We start from the raw sequence: 20600 nt of genomic DNA, 5'->3' as shown, positions 1-20600 counted from the left end.
AGCTTCCCTCAGCCCATCCCAACCCTCAGCTTCCCTCAGCCCACCCCAACCCTCAGCTTCCCTCAGCCCATCCCACCCCAACCCTCAGCTTCCCTCAGCCCATCCCATCCCAACCCTCAGCTTCCCTCTGCCCATCCCAACCTTCAGCTTCCCTCAGCCCAGCCCATCACAACCCTCAGCTTCCCTCTGCCCATCCCAACCCTCAGCTTCCCTCAGCCCATCCCAACCCTCAGCTTCCCTCAGCCCATCCCATCCCAACCCTCAGCCCAGCCCATCCCAACCCTCAGCCTCCCTCAGCCCATCCCAACCCTCAGCTTCCCTCAGCCCATCCCAACCCTCAGCTTCCCTCAGCCCATCCCATCCCAACCCTCAGCTTCCCTCTGCCCATCCCAACCTTCAGCTTCCCTCATCCCAGCCCATCACAACCCTCAGCTTCCCTCTGCCCATCCCAACCCTCAGCTTCCCTCAGCCCATCCCAACCCTCAGCTTCCCTCAGCCCATCCCATCCCAACCCTCAGCCCATCCCATCCCAACCCTCAGCCCAGCCCATCCCAACCCTCAGCCTCCCTCAGCCCATCCCAACCCTCAGCTTCCCTCAGCCCATCCCAACCCTCAGCTTCTCTCAGCCCATCCCATCCCAACCCTCAGCTTCCCCCAGCCCAGCCCAGCCCATCCCAACCCTCAGCTTCCCTCAGCCATCCTAACCCTCAGCTTCCCTCAGCCCATCCCAACCCTCAGCTTCCCTCAGCCCAACCCATCCCAACCCTCAGCTTCCCTCAGCCCAGCCCATCCCAACCCTCAGCTTCCCTCAGCCCAGCCCATACCAACCCTCAGCTTCCCTCAGCCCAGCCCATCCCAACCCTCAGCTTCCCTCAGCCCATCCCATCTATCTCTGCTGGCCACCCACTTCGTGTTTCTACACAACACATATCTTTCAACTGTGCTGTGATGTTTAACTTACAATTTCAATCTATCTAATCGAATAGAATCCACAGATTGGGAGTTGAAGATAAATACTTTTACTAAGAGTATTAGTATATTAGTAATTGACTGACCAGGTCTCTCCAGATCTCCTAACAGTATTATTTCTAGGGTCAAATTTAGATCAATGCTCTGCATTTTCAGCCATTCCTAAACCTGAGACCAGAAACAGGCTACCTGAGGGCAATACCAAAATAAAAGGTCTATTGATTCTGTATCCTCAAAACAAAATCTGCTTCGATGATTTTATGTCCAAAATATTCAACGTTTTGTTGGTGGCAAGAATTCTATATAATAATTTTAGCTGAAAAGCACAAAGTCTTGAATCTTGCATTGTTTTATATATCAACTCATACACCCTGTACCATGGAAAATCTCTTCCCAACTATTTTGCAACCTGTATGGCACAGTTGTCAACATCCTAGTCCTCAAATGAAACTTTCCTATTTATGCTATTTTTATTCATCCTCCAGTTTTGATCTTTTATATTGGGCAGACAGACCAGTTCCCTACCTCCCGCTGCCACCTCCATTTTTGTGGTAATGCTGAAATCAATTGGTTGTACTCTTGGATTGAGCTGTCACGGGATACTAGGAGTGGTGGGTTGGAATCAGGCGCAGAGAGCAGGGTTCAGTATATCGTGATTTATTCTCCTCCAAAAAACGGTCGCGCCAATATACAGGGCGCATAGAACAGCCCAAACACAGGACCAAACAGTCCGGAGAATACACACATGGTCACCACAATCCAACAGAGTAACAAAAACAATCCCGCACAAAACAAGGGTGGGACAACCTACTACATATAGGGAAGCTAATTAAACTAAAATACACACAGGTCAAACTAATAAGACAAAACCAACAGACAAACGAAAAAGGGAACGACCGCTGGAGCACCGCCCGAACAGGCAGGGGAGCAAACTTCGGCGGAAGTCGTGACATGAGCAGACCTTCCTGTACAATTCTGAGAACTCCATGAAGGACATAACTCTACCATTCCAATTTACAACATAATTTAAGAACAAAATACCCCTTTCAAACATCTTTCCCATAAATACAGGTATTTTATCAACCAGCACATTTGAGTTCAGCCATAATATTTGTTCTATCTTTTCAGGGGGATGAAACTAAAATTGTAGCCAGCTCTGCAATGCTTGCTTGAAAAAGAGAGATACATGATACATAACTGAGATATGACTAAGGAGTTAATCATGGCAATTTTTCCATAAATAGACAGATATTTACCTCTCCATGGTTGCAGGATCAAGTTTTCTATTGAAATTCATTGTGGAGAGCTTATTTATATATTTTGTGATATGAATACTGAGTATGTCTACTTCACCATCTGCCCATTTTATAGGTAAAATGCAGGGTAATGTAAAAGTTGTATTTTTTTAAAGATCCAATACGTAATATTGTACACATCATAATTAGGTTTTAGTCCAGAGAATACAGAAAAGTTATCTAGATCTTTAATGAGACATTGCAGGGATCTTTAATGAGACATTGCAGGGATCTTTAATGAGTCATTGCAGGGATCTTCAATGAGACATTGCAGGGATCTTTAATGAGACATTGCAGGGATCTAGCTTGCAGACTTAATATAAAACTTGAGTCATCAGCATACATGGACATACATTGTTTTTAAGCCTTGGATTTCTAATCCTCTAATGTTGTTATTGGATCTAATTTTAATAGCTAGCATTTCAATGGCCACGACGAATAGATATGGTGACAGTAGACACCCTTGTTTAACTCCTCTTGACAATTCAAAACTCTGAGAAGTAGCAGTTATTTACCATTTTACACATGGGGTTGCTATACATTATTTTTACCCATTTTATAAGAGAATTACCGAAATGGAACAAGTCTAGGCATTTATAAATACAACCCAGTCTTTATCAAATGCCTTTTCAAAATCCGCTCTAAATACCATTCCTGGCTTTTTATATGTTTCATGATGTTCTATTATTTCTAGCAGTTGTCGTATATTATCTCCAAATGTCCCTGTAAAGGTGAAAGGTGCCCTGTGTGAAACAGATAACTGGCGAAGGAAAGGTGCCCTGTGTGAAACATTCTATGAGAAACAGTGACATACACTCTGAATGACCTAAAAGGATAAATCCCATATTGGTCTTTCCCAGTCAGGCCAAACCAAACTGTACTGTGCAGTAGGCGAATAGTAGGACTACTATTGAAACAGATAACTGAGGATGTCAACTGATTTATTTATTTATTTTTTTTACATATTTTCCATTAGTTTCAGGTTCTTGGGTCTCACAGTCACACTTTTTTTAATAGAAAAACAATGAAATTGGATGTTCCAAGTCCATAACAATACTTAAACCACATCAGTAGACCACTTTTAATTCAACTAAACAGGCACCTAGCACTGTTGTTTGGTTAGCAGTGTTTCTGTAGTACAGCCACCTAGCACTGCTGTTTGGTTAGCGGTGTTTCTGTAGTACAGCCACCTAGCGCTGTTGTTTGGTTAGCAGTGTTTCTGTAGTACAGCCACCTAGCACTGTTGTTTGGTTAGCAGTGTTTCTGTAGTACAGCCACCTAGCACTGCTGTTTGGTTAGCAGTGTTTCTGTAGTACAGCCACCTAGCACTGTTGTTTGGTTAGCAGTGTTTCTGTAGTACAGCCACCTAGCACTGTTGTTGGGTTAGCAGTGTTTCTGTAGTACAGCCACCTAGCACTGCTGTTTGGTTAGCAGTGTTTCTGTAGTACAGACACCTAGCACTGTTGTTTGGTTAGCATGTTTGCTGTAGTACAGCCACCTAGCACTGTTGTTTGGTTAGCAGTGTTTCTGTAGTACAGCCACCTAGCACTGTTGTTTGGTTAGCAGTGTTTCTGTAGTACAGCCACCTAGCACTGTTGTTTGGTTAGCAGTGTTTCTGTAGTACAGCCACCTAGCACTGTTGTTTGGTTAGCAGTGTTTCTGTAGTACAGCCACCTAGCACTGTTGTTTGGTTAGCAGTGTTTCTGTAGTACAGCCACCTAGCACTGTTGTTTGTTTAGCAGTGTTTCTGTAGTACAGCCACCTAGCACTGTTGTTTGGTTAGCAGTGTTTCTGTAGTACAGCCACCTAGCGCTGTTGTTTGGTTAGCAGTGTTTCTGTAGTACAGGTACCTAGCACTGTTGTTTGGTTAGCAGTGTTTCTGTAGTACAGGTACCTAGCACTGTTGTTTGGTTAGCAGTGTTTCTGTAGTACAGCCACCTAGCACTGTTTGGTGTTTCTGTAGTACAGCCACCTAGCGCTGTTGTTTAGTTAGCGGTGTTTCTGTAGTACAGCCACCTAGCACTGTTGTTTGGTTAGCAGTGTTTCTGTAGTACAGCCACCTAGCACTGTTGTTTAGTTAGCAGTGTTTCTGTAGTACAGCCACCTAGCCCTGTTGTTTGGTTAGCAGTGTTTCTGTAGTACAGCCACCTAGCACTGTTGTTTGGTTAGCGGTGTTTCTGTAGTACAGCCACCTAGCACTGTTGTTTGGTTAGCAGTGTTTCTGTAGTACAGCCACCTAGCACTGTTGTTTAGTTAGCAGTGTTTCTGTAGTACAGCCACCTAAGCACTGTTGTTTAGTTAGCGGTGTTTCTGTAGTACAGCCACCTAGCACTGTTGTTTGGTTAGCGGTGTTTCTGTAGTACAGCCACCTAGCACTGTTGTTTAGTTAGCAGTGTTTCTGTAGTACAGCCACCTAGCCCTGTTGTTTGGTTAGCAGTGTTTCAGTAGTACAGCCACCTAGCACTGTTGTTTAGTTAGCGGTGTTTCAGTAGTACAGCCACCTAGCACTGTTGTTTGGTTAGCGGTGTTTCTGTAGTACAGCCACCTAGCACTGTTGTTTGGTTAGCGGTGTTTCTGTAGTACAGCCACCTAGCACTGTTGTTTGGTTAGCGGTGTTTCTGTAGTACAGCCACCTAGCACTGTTGTTTGGTTAGCAGTGTTTCTGTAGTACAGCCACCTAGCACTGTTGTTTAGTTAGCAGTGTTTCTGTAGTACAGCCACCTAGCCCTGTTGTTTGGTTAGCAGTGTTTCTGTAGTACAGCCACCTAGCACTGTTGTTTGGTTAGCGGTGTTTCTGTAGAACAGCCACCTAGCACTGTTGTTTGGTTAGCGGTGTTTCTGTAGTACAGCCACCTAGCACTGTTGTTTAGTTAGCAGTGTTTCTGTAGTACAGCCACCTAGCCCTGTTGTTTGGTTAGCAGTGTTTCAGTAGTACAGCCACCTAGCACTGTTGTTTAGTTAGCGGTGTTTCAATAGTACAGCCACCTAGCACTGTTGTTTGGTTAGCGGTGTTTCAGTAGTACAGCCACCTAGCACTGTTGTTTGGTTAGCGGTGTTTCTGTAGTACAGCCACCTAGCACTGTTGTTTGGTTAGCAGTGTTTCTTTAGTACAGCCACCTAGCGCTGTTGTTTGGTTAGCGGTGTTTCTGTAGTACAGCCACCTAGCCCTGTTGTTTGGTTAGCGGTGTTTCTGTAGTACAGCCACCTAGCGCTGTTGTTTGGTTAGCGGTGTTTCCGTAGCCCATGAGATGGAGTTTGTAAAACAAATGGCCACTGGATTGATGAGAATAATCACGATATCATTCTGCCATTCAGCCATAGGCTACTTTGTAGCTAGCTAACATTTAATAGAGAAGGTTTCTGGGAAAGCCTTTCCATCTACCAGAAGACAGTCTATCATTACCTTCACTATATTTTTCGTGTTCCTTAATTTTTTAAATCTGGACATTTTACTTCATATTATAAGGCCTGTCTTGCCTTGCTTCAATGTAACCTATAGCCACAATCCCACCATAGAAACATGGAGGCAATTATTTGATTTAGACCTCCTCATTATCCTGTCCAATTGGTTTTCTTTCGACTGTCTTTAATTGTCTAGCAGCCAAAGGCATTATCCCTAACTAACATCCTAGTCATATTAACAACCCATTATCCCAGTCATATTAACAACCCATTATCCCAGTCATTTTAACAACCCATTATCCTAGTCATTTTAACAACCCATTATCCTAGTCATATTAACAACCCATTATCCCAGTCATATTAACAACATATTATCACAGTCATTATCCCAGTCATATTAACACATTATCCCAGTCATATTAACAACCCATTATCCCAGTTAACATCCTAGTCATATTAACAACCCATTATCCCAGTCATATTAACAAGCCATTATCCCAGTCATTATCCCAGTCATATTAACAACCCATTATCCCAGTCATATTAACAACCCATTATCTTAGTCACATTAACAATCCATTATCCCAGTCACATTAACAACCCATTATCCCAGTGATATTAACTACCCATTATCCCAGTCATATTAGCAACCCATTATCCCAGTCATATAAACAACTCATTATCCAAGTCATTATCACAGTCACATTAACAACCCCATTATCCCTGCCATATTAACAACCCATTATCCCAGTCATTATCCCAGTAATATTAACAACCCATTATCCCAGTCATTATCCCGGTCATATTAACAACCCATTATCCCAGTCATATTAACACCCCATTATCCAAGTCATATTAGAAACCCATTATCCCAGTCATATTAGCAACCCATTATCCCAGTCATATTAGCAACCCATTATCCCAGTCATTATCCCAGTCATATTAACAACCCATTATCTAGTCATTATCCCAGTCATATTAACAGCCCGTTATCCCAGTCATTATCCAAGTCGCATTAACAACCCGTTATCCCCGTCATATTAACAACCCATTATCCCTGTCATTATCCCAGTCATATTAACACCCCATTATCCCCGTCAATATCATAGTCATTATCCCAGTCGTATTAACCACCCATTATCCCAGTCATATTAACAGCCCATTATCCCAGTCATATTAGCAACCCATTATCCAAGTCATTATCCCAGTCATATTAACAACCCATTATCCCAGTCATATTAACACCCCATTATCCAAGTCATATTAGAAACCCATTATCCCAGTCATATTAGCAACCCATTATCCCAGTCATTATCCCAGTCATATTAACAACCCATTATCTCAGTCGTTATCCCTGTCATATTAACAACCCATTATCCCTGTCATTATCCCAGTCATATTAACACCCCATTATCCCAGTCATTATCATAGTCGTTATCCCAGTCGTATTAACCACCCATCATCCCAGTCATATTAGCAACCCATTATCCCAGTCATATTAACAACCCATTATCTTAGTTATATTAACTACCCATTATCCCAGTCATTATCCCAGTCGTATTAACCACCCATGATCCCAGTCATATTAACACCCCATTATCCCAGTCATATTAGCAACCCATTATCCCAGTCGCATTAACAACCCATTATATTATTATAGATTATAGTCATGATTTTATATTATAGATTATAGTCATGATTTTTTATTGCATATTACAGGTTGATGCCACGGATAGTCATGAGCCACAAACATTATGAAAACATTATCAGACATTATCAAACATGATCAAACATTATCAGACTGTATGAAGCTGTTTGTGTGTTATAGAAATAAAGGATGGAGAATGTTAAATGTGTGAGTTTAACTTCACAACCTCGTGTTGGGCCTGAACCAGAGGTGCTTCATTGTGACACGGTAGGACTCAGCCCCTAACCAGAGGGTCTTCATTCTTCATTGTGACTCGGTAGGACTCAGCCCCTAACCAGAGGTTCTTCATTGTGACTCGGTAGGACTCAGCCCCTAACCAGAGGTGCTTCATTGTGACACGGTAGGTGACTCAGCCCCCCTAACCAGAGGTTCTTCATTGTGACTCGGTAGGACTCAGCCCCTAACCAGAGGTTCTTCATTGTGACTCGGTAGGACTCAGCCCCTAACCAGAGGTTCTTCATTGTGACTCGGTAGGACTCAGCCCCTAACCAGAGGATCTTCATTGTGACTCGGTAGGACTCAGCCCCTAACCAGAGGTTCTTCATTGTGACTCGGTAGGACTCAGTCCCTAACCAGAGGTTCTTCATTGTGACTCGGTAGGACTCAGTCCCTAACCAGAGGTTCTTCATTGTGACTCGGTAGGACTCAGTCCCTAACCAGAGGTTCTTCATTGTGACTCGGTAGGACTCAGCCCCTAACCAGAGGTTCTTCATTGTGACTCGGTAGGACTCAGTCCCTAACCAGAGGTTCTTCATTGTGACTCGGTAGGACTCAGTCCCTAACCAGAGGTTCTTCATTGTGACTCGGTAGGACTCAGCCCCTAACCAGAGGTTCTTCATTGTGACACGGTAGGACTCAGCCCCTAACCAGAGGTTCTTCATTGTGACTCGGTAGGACTCAGCCCCTAACCAGAGGTTCTTCATTGTGACAGGTAGGACTCAGCCCCTAACCAGAGGTTCTTCATTGTGACTCGGTAGGACTCAGCCCCTAACCAGAGGTTCTTCAGTGACACGGTTCTTCCAGAGGTGTTCATTGACTCGGTAGGACTCAGCCCCTAACCAGAGGTTCTTCATTGTGACTCGGTAGGACTCAGCCCCTAACCAGAGGTTCTTCATTGTGACTCGGTAGGACTCAGCCCCTAACCAGAGGTTCTTCATTGTGACTCGGTAGGACTCAGCCCCTAACCAGAGGTTCTTCATTGTGACTCGGTAGGACTCAGCCCCTAACCAGAGGTTCTTCATTGTGACTCGGTAGGACTCAGCCCCTAACCAGAGGTTCTTCATTGTGACTCGGTAGGACTCAGCCCCTAACCAGAGGTGCTTCATTGTGACTCGGTAGGACTCAGCCCCTAACCAGAGGTTCTTCATTGTGACTCGGTAGGACTCAGCCCCTAACCAGAGGTTCTTCATTGTGACTCGGTAGGACTCAGCCCCTAACCAGAGGTTCTTCATTGTGACTCGGTAGGACTCAGTCCCTAACCAGAGGTGCTTCATTGTGACTCGGTAGGACTCAGCCCCTAACCAGAGGTTCTTCATTGTGACTCGGTAGGACTCAGCCCTAACCAGAGGTTCTTCATTGTGACTCGGTAGGACTCAGCCCCTAACCAGAGGTTCTTCATTGTGACTCGGTAGGACTCAGCCCCTAACCAGAGGTTCTTCATTGTGACACGGTAGGACTCAGCCCCTAACCAGAGGTTCTTCATTGTGACTCGGTAGGACTCAGCCCCTAGAGCCCATTGTGACACGGTAACCAGAGGAGGTTCTTCATTGTGACTCGGTAGGACTCAGCCCCTAACCAGAGGTTCTTCATTGTGACTCGGTAGGACTCAGCCCCTAACCAGAGGTTCTTCATTGTGACTAGGACTCAGCCCCTAACCAGAGGTTCTTCATTGTGACTCGGTAGGACTCAGCCCCTAACCAGAGGTTCTTCATTGTGACTCGGTAGGACTCAGCCCCTAACCAGAGGTTCTTCATTGTGACTCGGTAGGACTCAGCCCTAACCAGAGGTTCTTCATTGTGACTCGGTAGGACTCAGCCCCTAACCAGAGGTTCTTCATTGTGACTCGGTAGGACTCAGCCCCTAACCAGAGGTTCTTCATTGTGACTCGGTAGGACTCAGCCCCTAACCAGAGGTTCTTCATTGTGACTAACTCAGTCCCTAACCAGAGGTTCTTCATTGTGACTCGGTAGGACTCAGCCCCTAACCAGAGGTTCTTCATTGTGACTCGGTAGGACTCAGCCCCTCACCAGAGGTTCTTCATTGTGACTCAGGACTCAGCCCCTAACCAGAGTTCTTCATTGTGACTCGGTAGGACTCAGCCCCTAACCAGAGGTTCTTCATTGTGACACGGTAGGACTCAGCCCCTAACCAGAGGTTCTTCATTGTGACTCGGTAGGACTCAGCCCCTAACCAGAGGTTCTTCATTGTGACACGGTAGGACTCAGCCCCTAACCAGAGGTTCTTCATTGTGACTAACCAGCCCCTAACCAGAGTTCTTCATTGTGACTCGGTAGGACTCAGCCCCTAACCAGAGGTTCTTCATTGTGACTCGGTAGGACTCAGCCCCTAACCAGAGGTTCTTCATTGTGACTCGGTAGGACTCAGCCCCTAACCAGAGGTTCTTCATTGTGACTCGGTAGGACTCAGCCCCCTAACCAGAGGTTCTTCATTGTGACTCGGTAGGACTCAGCCCTAACCAGAGGTTCTTCATTGTGATTGTGACTCAGTCCCTAACCAGAACTAGGACTCAGCCCCTAACCAGAGGTGCTTCATTGTGACACGGTAGGACTCAGCCCCTAACCAGAGGTTCTTCATTGTGACTCGGTAGGACTCAGCCCCTAACCAGAGGTTCTTCATTGTGACTCGGTAGGACTCAGCCCCTAACCAGAGGTCTTCATTGTGACTCGGTAGGACTCAGCCCCTAACCAGAGGTTCTTCATTGTGACTCGGTAGGACTCAGCCCCTAACCAGAGGTTCTTCATTGTGACACGGTAGGACTCAGCCCCTAACCAGAGGTTCTTCATTGTGACTCGGTAGGACTCAGCCCTAACCAGAGGTTCTTCATTGTGACTCAGCCCCTAACCAGAGGACTTCAGTCCCCCCCTAACCAGAGGTTATTCTTCATTGTGACTCGGTAGGACTCAGACTCCCCCTAACCAGAGGTTCTTCATTGTGACTCGGTAGGACTCAGTCCCTAACCAGAGGTTCTTCATTGTGACTCGGTAGGACTCAGCCCCTAACCAGAGATTCTTCATTGTGACTCGGTAGGACTCAGCCCTAACCAGACCAGAGGTAGGACTTCATTGTGACTCGGTAGGACTCAACCCCTAACCAGAGATTCTTCATTGTGACTCGGTAGGACTCAGTCCCTAACCAGAGGTTCTTCATTGTGACTCGGTAGGACTCAGCCCCTAACCAGAGGTTCTTCATTGTGACTCGGTAGGACTCAGCCCCTAACCAGAGGTTCTTCATTGTGACTCGGTAGGACTCAGCCCCTAACCAGAGGTTCTTCATTGTGACACGGTAGGACTCAGCCCCTAACCAGAGGTTCTTCATTGTGACTCGGTAGGACTCAGCCCCTAACCAGAGGTTCTTCATTGTGACACGGTAGGACTCAGCCCCTAACCAGAGGTTCTTCATTGTGACTCGGTAGGACTCAGCCCTAACCAGAGGTTCTTCATTGTGACTCCCCCTAACCAGAGGTTCTTCATTGTGACTCGGTAGGACTCAGCCCCTAACCAGAGGTTCTTCATTGTGACTCGGTAGGACTCAGCCCCTAACCAGAGGTTCTTCATTGTGACTCGGTAGGACTCAGCCCTTCATTGTGACTCGGTAACCAGAGGTTCTTCATTGTGACTCGGTAGGACTCAGCCCCTAACCAGAGGTGCTTCATTGTGACTCAGGACTCAGCCCCTAACCAGAGGTTCTTCATTGTGACTCGGTAGGACTCAGCCCTAACCAGAGGTGCTTCATTGTGACTCGGTAGGACTCAGTCCCTAACCAGAGGTTCTTCATTGTGACTCGGTAGGACTCAGTCCCTAACCAGAGGTTCTTCATTGTGACTCGGAGATTCTTCATTGTGACTCGGTAGGACTCAGTCCCTAACCAGAGGTTCTTCATTGTGACTCGGTAGGACTCAGCCCCTAACCAGAGGTTCTTCATTGTGACTCCAGTCCCTAACCAGAGGTTCTTCATTGTGACTCGGTAGGACTCAGTCCCTAACCAGAGGTTCTTCATTGTGACTCGGTAGGACTGACCAGAGGTTCTTCATTGTGACACGGTAGGACTCAGCCCCTAACCAGAGGTTCTTCATTGTGACTCGGTAGGACTCAGCCCCTAACCAGAGGTTCTTCATTGTGACTCGGTAGGACTCAGCCCCTAACCAGAGGTTCTTCATTGTGACTCGGTAGGACTCAGCCCCTAACCAGAGGTTCTTCATTGTGACACGGTAGGACTCAGCCCCTAACCAGAGCTTCTTCATTGTGACTCAGTAGGACTCAGCCAGTCCCCTTCTTCATTGTGAGGACTCAGCCCCTAACCAGAGGTTCTTCATTGTGACTCAGGACTCAGTCCCCTAACCAGAGGTTCTTCATTGTGACTCGGTAGGACTCAGCCCCTAACCAGAGGTTCTTCATTGTGACTCGGTAGTAGGACTCAGCCCCTAACCAGAGGTTCTTCATTGTGACTCGGTAGGACTCAGCCCTAACCAGAGGTTCTTCATTGTGACACGGTAGGACTCAGCCCCTAACCAGAGGTTCTTCATTGTGACTCAGGACTCCCCCTAACCAGAGGTTCTTCATTGTGACTTGGTAGGACTCAGCCCTAACCAGAGGTTCTTCATTGTGACTCAGGACTCAGCCCCTAACCAGAGGTTCTTCATTGTGACTCGGTAGGACTCAGTCCCTAACCAGAACTTCTTCATTGTGACTCGGTAGGACTCAGCCCCTAACCAGAGGTGCTTCATTGTGACACGGTAGGACTCAGCCCCTAACCAGAGGTTCTTCATTGTGACTCGGTAGGACTCAGCCCCTAACCAGAGGTTCTTCATTGTGACTCGGTAGGACTCAGCCCCTAACCAGAGGTTCTTCATTGTGACTCGGTAGGACTCAGCCCCTAACCAGAGGTTCTTCATTGTGACACGGTAGGACTCAGCCCCTAACCAGAGGTTCTTCATTGTGACTCAGGACCCCCCTAACCAGAGGTTCTTCATTGTGACTCGGTAGGACTCAGCCCCTAACCAGAGGTTCTTCATTGTGACACGGTAGGACTCAGCCCCGAACCAGAGGTGCTTCATTGTGACACGGTAGGACTCAGCCCCTAACCAGAGGTTCTTCATTGTGACTCAGGACTCAGCCCCTAACCAGAGGTTCTTCATTGTGACTCGGTAGGACTCAGCCCCTAACCAGAGGTTCTTCATTGTGACACGGTAGGACTCAGCCCCTAACCAGAGGTTCTTCATTGTGACTCGGTAGGACTCAGCCCCTAACCAGAGGTTCTTCATTGTGACACGGTAGGACTCAGCCCCTAACCAGAGGTGCTTCATTGTGACTCGGTAGGACTCAGCCCCTAACCAGAGGTTCTTCATTGTGACTCGGTAGGACTCAGCCCCTAACCAGAGGATCTTCATTGTGACTCGGTAGGACTCAGCCCCTAACCAGAGGTTATTCATTGTGACTCGGTAGGACTCAGTCCCTAACCAGAGGTGCTTCATTGTGACTTTGTAGGACTCAGTCCCTAACCAGAGGTTCTTCATTGTGACTCGGTAGGACTCAGTCCCTAACCAGAGGTTCTTCATTGTGACTCGGTAGGACTCAGTCCCTAACCAGAGGTTCTTCATTGTGACTCGGTAGGACTCAGCCCCTAACCAGAGGTTCTTCATTGTGACTCGGTAGGACTCAGTCCCTAACCAGAGGTGCTTCATTGTGACTCGGTAGGACTCAGTCCCTAACCAGAGGTTCTTCATTGTGACTCGGTAGGACTCAGCCCCTCACCAGAGGTTCTTCATTGTGACACGGTAGGACTCAGCCCCTAACCAGAGCTTCTTCATTGTGACTCGGTAGGACTCAGCCCCTAACCAGAGGTTCTTCATTGTGACACGGTAGGACTCAGCCCCTAACCAGAGGTTCTTCATTGTGACTCAGCCCCTAACCAGAGGTTCTTCATTGTGACTCGGTAGGACTCAGCCCCTAACCAGAGGTTCTTCATTGTGACTCGGTAGGACTCAGCCCCTAACCAGAGGTTCTTCATTGTGACTCGGTAGGACTCAGCCCCTAACCAGAGGTTCTTCATTGTGACTCGGTAGGACTCAGTCCCTAACCAGAGGTTCCCATTGTGACCAGGACTCAGCCCCTAACCAGAGGTTCTTCATTGTGACTCGGTAGGACTCAGCCCCTAACCAGAGGTTCTTCATTGTGACTCGGTAGGACTCAGCCCTAACCAGAGGATCTTCATTGTGACTCGGTAGGACTCAGTCCCTAACCAGAACTTCTTCATTGTGACTCGGTAGGACTCAGCCCCTAACCAGAGGTTCTTCATTGTGACACGGTAGGACTCAGCCCCTAACCAGAGGTTTGTGACTTCATTGTGACTCGGTAGGACTCAGTCCCTAACCAGAGGTTCTTCATTGTGACTTTGTAGGACTCAGTCCCCTAACCAGAGGTTCTTCATTGACTCGGTAGGACTCAGTCCCTAACCAGAGGTTCTTCATTGTGACTCGGTAGGACTCAGCCCCTAACCAGAGATTCTTCATTGTGACTCGGTAGTCAGTCTTCATTCCTCATTGTGACTCGGTAGGACTCAGCCCCTAACCAGAGGTTCTTCATTGTGACTCGGTAGGACTCAGTCCCTAACCAGAGGTGCTTCATTGTGACTCGGTAGGACTCAGTCCCTAACCAGAGGTTCTTCATTGTGACTCGGTAGGACTCAGCCCCTAACCAGAGGTTCTTCATTGTGACTCGGTAGGACTCAGCCCCTAACCAGAGGTTCTTCATTGTGACACGGTAGGACTCAGCCCCTAACCAGAGGTTCTTCATTGTGACACGGTAGGACTCAGCCCCTAACCAGAGGTTCTTCATTGTGACACGGTAGGACTCAGCCCCTAACCAGAGGTTCTTCATTGTGACTCGGTAGGACTCAGCCCCTAACCAGAGCTTCTTCATTGTGACTCGGTAGGACTCAGCCCCTAACCAGAGGTTCTTCATTGTGACTCGGTAGGACTCAGTCCCTAACCAGAGGTTCTTCATTGTGACTCGGTAGGACTCAGCCCCTAACCAGAGGTTCTTCATTGTGACTCGGTAGGACTCAGTCCCTAACCAGAGGTTCTTCATTGTGACTCTCAGGTCTTCAGGACTCAGCCCCCCTAACCAGAGGTTCTTCATTGTGACTCGGTAGGACTCAGCCCCTAACCAGAGACTTCATTGTGACCCTCAGCCCCTAACCAGAGGTTCTTCATTGTGACTCGGTAGGACTCAGTCCCTAACCAGAGGTGCTTCATTGTGACTTTGGTAGGACTCAGTGACCCTAACCAGAGGTTCTTCATTGTGACTCGGTAGGACTCAGTCCCTAACCAGAGGTTCTTCATTGTGACTCGGTAGGACTCAGCCCCTAACCAGAGGTTCTTCATTGTGACTCGGTAGGACTCAGTCCCTAACCAGAGGTTCTTCATTGTGACTCGGTAGGACTCAGTCCCTAACCAGAGGTTCTTCATTGTGACTCGGTAGGACTCAGCCCCTAACCAGAGGTTCTTCATTGTGACACGGTAGGACTCAGCCCCTAACCAGAGGTTCTTCATTGTGACTCGGTAGGACTCATTTCTTCATTGTGACACGGTAGGACTCAGCCCCTAACCCTAACCAGAGGTTCTTCATTGTGACTCGGTAGGACTCAGCCCCTAACCAGAGGTTCTTCATTGTGACTCTTCATTCTTCAGCCCCTAACCAGAGGTTCTTCATTGTGACTCGGTAGGACTCAACCCCTAACTAGAGGTTCTTCATTGTGACACGGTAGGACTCAGCCCCTAAACAGAGGTTCTTCATTGTGACACGGTAGGACTCAGTCCCTAACCAGAGGTTCTTCATTGTGACTAACTCAGCCCCTCACCAGAGGTTCTTCATTGTGACACGGTAGGACTCAGTCCCTAACCAGAGGTTCTTCATTGTGACTCGGTAGGACTCAGCCCCTAACCAGAGCTTCTTCATTGTGACTCGGTAGGACTCAGCCCCTAACCAGAGGTTCTTCATTGTGACTCGGTAGGACTCAGCCCCTAACCAGAGGTTCTTCATTGTGACTCAGCCCCTAACCAGAGCTTCTTCATTGGACTCAGGACTCCCCCTAACCAGAGGTTCTTCATTGTGACACGGTAGGACTCAGCCCCTAACCAGAGGTGCCATTGTGACTAACTCAGCCCCTAACCAGAGGTTCTTCATTGTGACTCGGTAGGACTCAGTCCCTAACCAGAACTTCTTCATTGTGACTCGGTAGGACTCAGCCCCTAACCAGAGGTGCTTCATTGTGACACGGTAGGACTCAGCCCCTAACCAGAGGTTCTTCATTGTGACTCGGTAGGACTCAGCCCCTAACCAGAGGTTCTTCATTGTGACTCGGTAGGACTCAGCCCCTAACCAGAGGTTCTTCATTGTGACTCGGTAGGACTCAGCCCCTAACCAGAGGTTCTTCATTGTGACACGGTAGGACTCAGCCCCTAACCAGAGCTTCTTCATTGTGACTCGGTACTCAGCCCCTAACCAGAGGTTCTTCATTGTGACTCCCCCCTAACCAGAGGTTCTTCATTGTGACACGGTAGGACTCAGCCCCTAACCAGAGGTTCTTCATTGTGACTCGGTAGGACTCAGCCCCTAACCAGAGGTTCTTCATTGTGACTCGGTAGGACTCAGCCCCTAACCAGAGGTTCTTCATTGTGACACGGTAGGACTCAGCCCCTAACCAGAGGTTCTTCATTGTGACTCGGTAGGACTCAGTCCCTAACCAGAGGTTCTTCATTGTGACTCGGTAGGACTCAGCCCCTAACCAGAGGTTCTTCATTGTGACCCTCAACCCCTAACTAGAGGTTCTTCATTGTGACACGGTAGGACTCAGCCCCTAACCAGAGGTTCTTCATTGTGACACGGTAGGACTCAGCCCCTAACCAGAGGTTCTTCATTGTGACTCGGTAGGACTCAGCCCCTAACCAGAGGTTCTTCATTGTGACTCGGTAGGACTCAGCCCCTAACCAGAGAGGTTCTTCATTGTGACTCTCAGCCCCTAACCAGAGGTGTTCATTGTGACTCGGTAGGACTCAGCCCCTAACCAGAGGTTCTTCATTGTGATTGTGACTCGGTAGGACTCAGCCCCTAACCAGAGGTTCTTCATTGTGACTCGGTAGGTAGGACTCAGTGACACCTCAGACCCAGAACCAGAGGTTCTTCATTGTGACACGGTAGGACTCAGCCCCTAACCAGAGGTTCTTCATTGTGACTCGGTAGGACTCAGCCCCTAACCAGAGGTTCTTCATTGTGACTCGGTAGGACTCAGCCCCTAACCAACCAGAGGTTCTTCATTGTGACTCGGTAGGACTCAGTCCCTAACCAGAGGTTCTTCATTGTGACTCAGGACTCAGCCCCTAACCAGAGGTTCTTCATTGTGACTCGGTAGGACTCAGAGGTTCCATTGTGACTAACCAGAAACAGGTTCTTCATTGTGACACGGTAGGACTCAGTCCCTAACCAGAGGTTCTTCATTGTGACTCGGTAGGACTCAGCCCCTAACCAGAGGTGCTTCATTGTGACACGGTAGGACTCAGTCCCTAACCAGAGGTTCTTCATTGTGACTCGGTAGGACTCAGCCCCTAACCAGAGGTTCTTCATTGTGACTCGGTAGGACTCAGCCCCTAACCAGAGGTTCTTCATTGTGACTCGGTAGGACTCAGCCCCTAACCAGAGGTTCTTCATTGTGACACGGTAGGACTCAGCCCCTAACCAGAGGTTCTTCATTGTGACTCGGTAAGACTCAGTCCCTAACCAGAACTTCTTCATTGTGACTCGGTAGGACTCAGCCCCTAACCAGAGGTTCTTCATTGTGACTCGGTAGGACTCAGCCCCTAACCAGAGGTTCTTCATTGTGACTCGGTAGGACTCAGCCCCTAACCAGAGGTTATTCATTGTGACTCGGTAGGACTCAGTCCCTAACCAGAGGTGCTTCATTGTGACTTTGTAGGACTCAGTCCCTAACCAGAGGTTCTTCATTGTGACTCGGTAGGACTCAGCCCCTAACCAGAGGTTCTTCATTGTGACTCGGTAGGACTCAGCCCCTAACCAGAGGTTCTTCATTGTGACAGCCCCTAACCAGGTAGGACTCAGTCCCTAACCAGAGGTTCTTCATTGTGACTCGGTAGGACTCAGCCCCTAACCAGAGGTTCTTCATTGTGACACGGTAGGACTCAGCCCCTAACCAGAGGTTCTTCATTGTGACTCGGTAGGACTCAGCCCCTAACCAGAGGTTCTTCATTGTGACTCGGTAGGACTCAGCCCCTAACCAGAGGTTCTTCATTGTGACTCGGTAGGACTCAGCCCCTAACCAGAGGTTCTTCATTGTGACACGGTAGGACTCAGCCCCTAACCAGAGCTTCTTCATTGTGACTCGGTAGGACTCAGCCCCTAACCAGAGGTTCTTCATTGTGACACGGTAGGACTCAGCCCCTAACCAGAGGTGCTTCATTGTGACTCGGTAGGACTCAGCCCCTAACCAGAGGTTCTTCATTGTGACTCGGTAGGACTCAGCCCCTAACCAGAGGATCTTCATTGTGACTCGGTAGGACTCAGCCCCTAACCAGAGGTTCTTCATTGTGACTCGGTAGGACTCAGCCCCTAACCAGAGGTTCTTCATTGTGACTTGAGGTTCTTCATTGTGACTCGGTAGGACTCAGCCCCTAACCAGAGGTGACTCGGTAGGACTTCATTGTGATTGTGACACGGTAGGACTCAGCCCCTAAACAGAGGTTCTTCATTGTGACACGGTAGGACTCAGTCCCTAACCAGAGGTTCTTCATTGTGACTCGGTAGGACTCAGCCCCTCACCAGAGGTTCTTCATTGTGACACGGTAGGACTCAGTCCCTAACCAGAGGTGCTTCATTGTGACTAGGTAGGACTCAGCCCCTAACCAGAGCTTCTTCATTGTGACTCGGTAGGACTCAGCCCCTAACCAGAGGTTCTTCATTGTGACTCGGTAGGACTCAGCCCCTAACCAGAGGTTCTTCATTGTGACTCGGTAGGACTCAGCCCCTAACCAGAGGTTCTTCATTGTGACTCGGTAGGACTCAGCCCCTAACCAGAGGTGCTTCATTGTGACTCGGTAGGACTCAGCCCCTAACCAGAGGTTCTTCATTGTGACTCGGTAGGACTCAGCCCCTAACCAGAGGTTCTTCATTGTGACTCGGTAGGACTCAGCCCCTAACCAGAGGTTATTCATTGTGACTCGGTAGGACTCAGTCCCTAACCAGAGGTTCTTCATTGTGACTTTGTAGGACTCAGTCCCTAACCAGAGGTTCTTCATTGTGACTCGGTAGGACTCAGTCCCTAACCAGAGGTTCTTCATTGTGACTCGGTAGGACTCAGCCCCTAACCAGAGGTTCTTCATTGTGACTCGGTAGGACTCAGCCCCTAACCAGAGGTTCTTCATTGTGACACGGTAGGACTCAGCCCCTAACCAGAGGTTCTTCATTGTGACTCGGTAGGACTCAGCCCCTAACCAGAGGTTCTTCATTGTGACTCGGTAGGACTCAGCCCCTAACCAGAGGTTCTTCATTGTGACCTCAGTCCCTAACCAGAGGTGCTTCATTGTGACTCGGTAGACTCAGTGACCCTAACCAGAGGTTCTTCATTGTGACTCGGTAGGACTCAGCCCCTAACCAGAGGTTCTTCATTGTGACACGGTAGGACTCAGCCCCTAACCAGAGGTTCTTCATTGTGACTCAGGACTCAGCCCCTAACCAGAGGTTCTTCATTGTGACACGGTAGGACTCAGCCCCTAACCAGAGGTGCTTCATTGTGACTCGGTAGGACTCAGCCCCTAACCAGAGGTTCTTCATTGTGACTCAGGACTCAGCCCCTAACCAGAGGTCTTCATTGTGACTCGGTTCAGCCCCTAACCAGAGGTTATTCATTGTGACTCGGTAGGACTCAGTCCCCTAACCAGAGGTTCTTCATTGTGACTTTGGTAGGACTCAGTCCCTAACCAGAGGTTCTTCATTGTGACTCGGTAGGACTCAGTCCCCTAACCAGAGGTTCTTCATTGTGACTCGGTAGGACTCAGCCCCTAACCAGAGGTTCTTCATTGTGACTCGGTAGGACTCAGCCCCTAACCAGAGGTTCTTTGTGACATTCAGTAACCAGAGGTTCTTCATTGTGACACGGTAGGACTCAGCCCCTAACCAGAGGTTCTTCATTGTGACTCGGTAGGACTCAGCCCCTAACCAGAGGTTCTTCATTGTGACACGGTAGGACTCAGTCCCTAACCAGAGGTGCTTCATTGTGACTCGGTAGGACTCAGCCCCTAACCAGAGCTTCTTCATTGTGACTCGGTAGGACTCAGCCCCTAACCAGAGGTTCTTCATTGTGACTCGGTAGGACTCAGCCCCTAACCAGAGGTTCTTCATTGTGACACGGTAGGACTCAGCCCCTAACCAGAGGTTCTTCATTGTGACTCGGTAGGACTCAGCCCCTAACCAGAGGTTCTTCATTGTGACTCGGTAGGACTCAGCCCCTAACCAGAGGTTCTTCATTGTGACTCGGTAGGACTCAGCCCCTAACCAGAGGTTCTTCATTGAGGTTCTTCCCTAACCAGAGCTTCTTCATTGTGACTCGGTAGGACTCAGCCCCTAACCAGAGGTTCTTCATTGTGACACGGTAGGACTCAGTCCCTAACCAGAGGTTCTTCATTGTGACTCGGTAGGACTCAGCCCCTAACCAGAGGTTCTTCATTGTGACTCGGTAGGACTCAGCCCCTAACCAGAGCTTCTTCATTGTGACTCGGTAGGACTCAGCCCCTAACCAGAGGTTCTTCATTGTGACACGGTAGGACTCAGCCCCTAACCAGAGGTGCTTCATTGTGACTCGGTAGGACTCAGCCCCTAACCAGAGGTTCTTCATTGTGACTCAGCCCCTAACCAGAGGATATTGGACTCAGGACCAGCCCCTAACCAGAGGTTCTTCATTGTGACTCGGTAGGACTCAGC

This window comes from Oncorhynchus nerka, linkage group LG1 (assembly GCF_034236695.1).
Source record: "Oncorhynchus nerka isolate Pitt River linkage group LG1, Oner_Uvic_2.0, whole genome shotgun sequence".
NCBI lineage: Eukaryota > Metazoa > Chordata > Actinopteri > Salmoniformes > Salmonidae > Oncorhynchus > Oncorhynchus nerka.
Note: the sequence above shows the minus strand (reverse complement) of the source record.